General features: G+C 44.5%; 1 pseudogene; it reads left to right on the top strand.

The window, feature by feature from the left end:
* Nucleotides 1–1,889: 1,889 nt before the first annotated feature.
* On the top strand, nucleotides 1,890–2,428 carry LOC142842289 (cofilin-1 pseudogene; annotated as a pseudogene).
* The last annotated feature ends 2,987 nt before the right edge of the window (nucleotides 2,429–5,415 follow it).

The raw sequence follows: 5,415 nt of genomic DNA, 5'->3' as shown, positions 1-5,415 counted from the left end.
TGTTTTGTGTTAATTTCATTGACTAAATAAAGAGACTGCCTTGGCCCTTTAATAGGACAGAAAATTAGGTAGGCGGTGTAGACTGAACAGAATTCTGGGAGAAAGAAAGCCGAATCAGGCAGTCGCTATCATTCTCCCACCCGACACAGACGCAGGTTAAAATCTTTCCTGTTTCATATGCAAATATGTTCATCCATGGGGGCCATTCTCATTCAAACTAAGCCACATATTAATCAGGATAAGGGTGGAGGAAACTCTTGGGTAGCATCTCCTGAGCTCTGACTGTTGATGTCCCTATCCTTCTGCTCTCCTTGCATTTTCAGAGAGCAGATGGCACCACTATTTCTCTTGAAAGTTGCAAACCTGAACTTCCATAAAGATGTCTGGAAGACAAAAGAGACCCTTGTACTCCAATTTTATCTACAAAGAAGTTTCTTTTGTGGAGCCCCTCACCTAGAAGAGCACTGTTTGGCTCTCTGCACACATTTGGATATTTGATATCACCTCACAAGATCAGAATGAGCTAGATAGTCTCAGAAAAAGAGCAAATAACAGGCACACCTCTCAATTGTCATTGGGAGACAGAACACACAAAACCATCAGTGGTCTGCCTTATGTGACAATGTAAGTTTGACCACAGTTTCAACCTGTCAACCAAGCCATGGCACAGCCTCTGTGCCAACTTGCTGAAAGACTTGGGACATTCAACATTAGTGTCTTCCAACCCCTGACTATCATAGACACAGCAGTCAATGTGAACATAAGTCCTGGACCAGCGCAGGACACCATGTAATTTAGGGAGTGCCCCGTCAATCAACTCCTTGTGTTGAGAAAGCCATCTAAACAAGCAAAGGGTGATTTTCATAGCTTTCTCATGAGGCCTTGGAAAGCAGGGGGAATAGCAAACTGTGTGACTCTAACATCATGATCTGTTTCCTGTCATGGTGAAGCTGAATGGGAGGCAAGTGGGCAGGTAGCCAGAGAATTCAGGCTGAGTACCATGGAAGGTTAGACTGTGACACATATGTCTGGTTAGCTCTCCTCAAGCAAAGGTTGTCTAGCCAGGGACAATGTGAAAGAAATCTGTTTCTAATAGACAAGGTCATAGAATCCTTGAGGGACGCCCTCCAATAAAGCCAGGCCACTTCCTTTCAAAGACTTGAAGGCACCAGCCTCATCTGCCCTTCTGTCTTACCTCAGAAAAGCATGTGGTTACTTCTCTGCCCCTTTCAGACAGCAAATCCACACTGCTCATCCTCACACAAGTCAAGAAACAATGATTTTTGTTTTTTGGCCAAACTTCCTGATTCCCCAGGCTGTTTACCATGTCAGGAATTGGATAATAACCTTTTCAGGCACTCATGAACACATTCGACCATGAACTTTTCTTGCTTCCCATAGAGAGCTACAACAGCGGATCAACCACCACACAGGGTCAATTATTCATTTGTTCTGTTGACAATAGCTCCTGAGAGATATCATAAGATGAGAATGTAACCATCAAATCGCCCTCCTAGTGACAGGAATGATTCACTCAACCAAGTGGGTGATCTTCAAACATGAAAGCATGAACTCAGAACCAGCTGCCACATAAAAGCCTTGCATGCCAGTGTGAGGATATCATCCTACCTCTATAGAGATGGAAGGGAGAAGTTCCCTTTTCATCCTTGTACAGATGGTCTAGAGTTCTTGACAATTTACCAGTTCAAGGAGAATGTCTCAGGAAGCGAAGTCAATGTGACACTTGAGAACCCCTCCTACTCACACAGGAGTGAACACTGGCAGTGCTCCAGAAGACACATATGAGCCCAGACACACACAACAGCTGGGAGTCATGAAGAAAAGGGAAGAGAGTCGGATCCCAGTAGCAGCTGCAATGGCTCAGTTCTTCTCTAGCTCTCCCTGTCTCCCTTTAACTTCTGGAAACATGGCTTCTGGAGTGGTTGTTTCTGATGGTGTCATCAAGGTGTTCAATGACATGAAAGTGCACTAGTCTTCAATTCCAGAAGAAGTGAAGAAACGCAAGAAGGCAGTGCTCTTCTGCCTGAGTGAGGACAAGAAGAACATCATCCTGGAGGAGGGCAAGGAGATCCTGGTAGGAGATGTGGGGCAGACTCTGGACGATCCCTACACCACCTTTGTCAAGATGCTGCCAGACAAGGACTGCTCCTACGCTCTCTACCATGCCACCTAGGAGACCAAGGAGAGCAAGAAAGAAGACCTGGTGTTCCTCTTCTGGGCCGCTGAGAGTGCATCTCTTAAGAGCAAAACGATCTACGCCAGCTCCAAGGATGCCATCAAGAAGAAGCTGACAGGAATCAAGCATGAATTACAAGCAAACTGTTATGAGGAGGTCAAGGACCGCTGCACCCTGGCAGAGAAACTAGTTGGCAGTGCCGTCATCTCCCTGGAGTGCAAGCCTTTGTGAGCCGCCTCCAGCCCCTGCCTGGAACATCTAGCAGCCCCAGACCTGCTCATGGATGTTGCAGGCTGCCCCTTTCCTGCCAGACATCAGGGGCTGGGGGGATCCCAGCAGGGTGAGGGTAATCCCTTCACCTCAGTTGCCAAATGACCCCCCTACCCCCTGGGCTGTCCTTCTCCCTCCACCCTGACGGTTCTGGCCTTCCCAAGCTGCTTTTGATCTTCTGATTCCTCTTGGGTTGAAGCAGACCAAGTCACTCAGGCACCCACTTTTGGTGGAGCCTGACCTATTTTTTTAATGACACCCCTATTCCTCATCCCCCCCATCCCATGCTGCCAACTTATAACCGCAATAGTGACTCTGTGCTTGTCTGTTTAGTTCTGGGTGTAAATGAAATGTGGAAATGATCCTCCCTTGCCAGCTGGTTGCCCTCCCCTTCCTCTTGTTCTCAGCCACTCATGAAAACAGGACCAGTAAGGGACCTTCAATTTAAAAAAATAATAAAAAAAACAATAAAAAGGCTAATTAACAAAAAAAAGAAAAGGGAAGAGAAAAAACATGGGTGAAGGTTTCATCTTTTATAAATGATTGTTCTTATGTGCAGGTTATATTTCTCAACCTGCGATAACTGTGATTTTGTTCACATCATTCTAGCTAAAAGCTCCTGTGTTTAAAACTTCCTTTTTGTCTCTTCAGATGAGTCTGCCGAAAATCACATGTCCCTTGAATCTGTGAAGAGCAGCAGAGTAACCTGTTGTAAGCTGCCTCTTTGGGACCACAACAGAATGTTGGCTCATAGCGTTGTGTGGAACCCTTTCCCACACTGTTTCAGTACTATGGACGCTATGGCTACTTTTCGCTGGATGTTGCCACTATGTTCCACTCTCCAGAGTTTAAACAAAGTTTTCCAAGCCTGACACAGAAATTTCTCTGTTTGTTATTTTATTATTATGTATTTTATTAAATGTTCACTTGATTTTTATCCTGATCCATCTCTTAACATTGATATAAACCTATGATATCCAGTCCCAAGTAAATTGAAATATTGCAGCATAACTTCTGAGTCAGGATTTTCTAATCCTGTTTGATTTCACCGTGGCAAGTATTTTTCAGAACTATTTCACACAAAAGCTTTGGCATTGACTCTTGTAGCAGCCCATGGTTCAGGGCACCTATGTCTTATTGGTAGCTGTGTCTGAAGCACACAGACATGTCATGTCTGCAGCTTGGCCACAGGGACACCTGATGCTTCTTGACTGCATTGGCATGAGTAGTCTAGGAAGTAGCTAGTAAGGTCCTCTGTGCTCAGGGTCATATGGTCCTAGGGCTCTCATTGGTGGGAAGAAAACAGACAGTGTCTGGGATGGCCAAATGAAAAGGAGACCTTAAGAGATATAAAGCTACAACTGTATTTGAAAAAATTTATAGGTCAAGAAAAAAGAAGCCTAAGAAGGTGCCTTCAGTTCAGATATCCCTGCTTTATCTGTCCAGCCATCAGCACAGATCTGCCTCGGGAAATTCAGAGACACAAAAAGACATCAGAGAAACTAGGGAAAACATGAAAACCAAAGCAAAGGAAGCACACTTAGTAGGCAGAGACAGGAGTATCTTTGTGAGATCAAGATTGGCCTTGTTCACAAAGGGAGTTCCACGGTAGCAAGAGCTGTTATACAGAGAAACCCTCTCCTAAAAGATAAAAGTAATCAGCCATCTGATGATTACTCACTGTCAATGCCACGAACCTAGCAGAATCACTGAGACCTGATGTGAATGAATGACCTGTGTCACATAAACAAGGTGAATATGAGGTTTTGCTGTGGCTTCCACATGCATATACACTAAAGGAATGTATGTGTACACAGACACAAGTGTACCCATATACATATACAAAGATCACAGATACACACACACATACACATGGGGGGGGAGAGAAGAAAGACAGGAGAGAGATAGAATGGAGAAAGAATTATAAAGAATCAATTGGACTTTTGTGGACTGATTGGTGTGTCTAAAAGTATTTTGAATTTTGATTCTTTGAGGCAGGGCTAGTGGCCATTCTGAAGTTCAATGAAGGCCCTATGTGTCTCAGAGTGACCTCAAACATCTGCTCATTCTGCCTCTACTACCAACTGCTGACATTACAGATATTGGCTTCCCTCTTCCATCTGTCCAGTGCTATAAATCTATATCAGATACTGTAGCATGCTGGAGCAACACTCTCTGACTAAGGTATTTCCTGAAACCATTTTACAAATTTCATAGAGAGGGGTTGGAAATGGAGGTTTCTCTGAACTGTACCATCAGCATCAGCTTTTAAATAATCCCTAGGCTGGGAGGTGTTGGCCCATGCCTTTAATCCCAGCACTCAGGAGGCAGAGGAAGGTGGATATCCATAAGTTCAAGGCCAGCCTGGTCTACAAGAGTTACTTCCAGCATAATGGTGAGAGTTCTGGCCAACAGGCAGAAAACTTCTTTGTTCTTCTTCTTGGGTCATCATCTTTTTCAGGGCACAGACCAAAGTCACATCAACACAGGTGGACAGACACCACTTAACCTCTAGTCTAAGGAATGAGATATGGACTTCCACATTCTGAAGAACATCCAGTTCATGAGATACACAGAGAATGACATTCATGGCGAACACTGGGACTAAGAAACTGGAACTAGGGATTGTGTTAGGGGGATTCCTCAGTTGGCAGTACTTTTCAGAAAATAGTGGGACGTAGATTTGTGTCCCAGTACCAGCATATAATATCAGCAGTGCCAGGACACAGTGGTAATCCCTACTCTTGAGATTCCCAGGAAGGAGTCTAGGAGAGCTGATGAGCTCCAGAATCGGGGAGAGACTGTTTCTCAAAAATCACACTGGAAGGCCAATGAGAAGAGAATCATGAAGTTGAATTCTGGATTCAAGAAGTATACCCAGAAATGAAGACATAGGCAACACACGTGCTCGCACTCACACATGTGCACACACATACACACAAAACCCA

The sequence above is a fragment of the Microtus pennsylvanicus genome, unplaced genomic scaffold (genome assembly GCF_037038515.1).
Source record: "Microtus pennsylvanicus isolate mMicPen1 unplaced genomic scaffold, mMicPen1.hap1 Scaffold_48, whole genome shotgun sequence".
Taxonomy (NCBI): domain Eukaryota; kingdom Metazoa; phylum Chordata; class Mammalia; order Rodentia; family Cricetidae; genus Microtus; species Microtus pennsylvanicus.
Note: the sequence above shows the minus strand (reverse complement) of the source record. Positions and strands in the feature narration are given on the sequence as shown.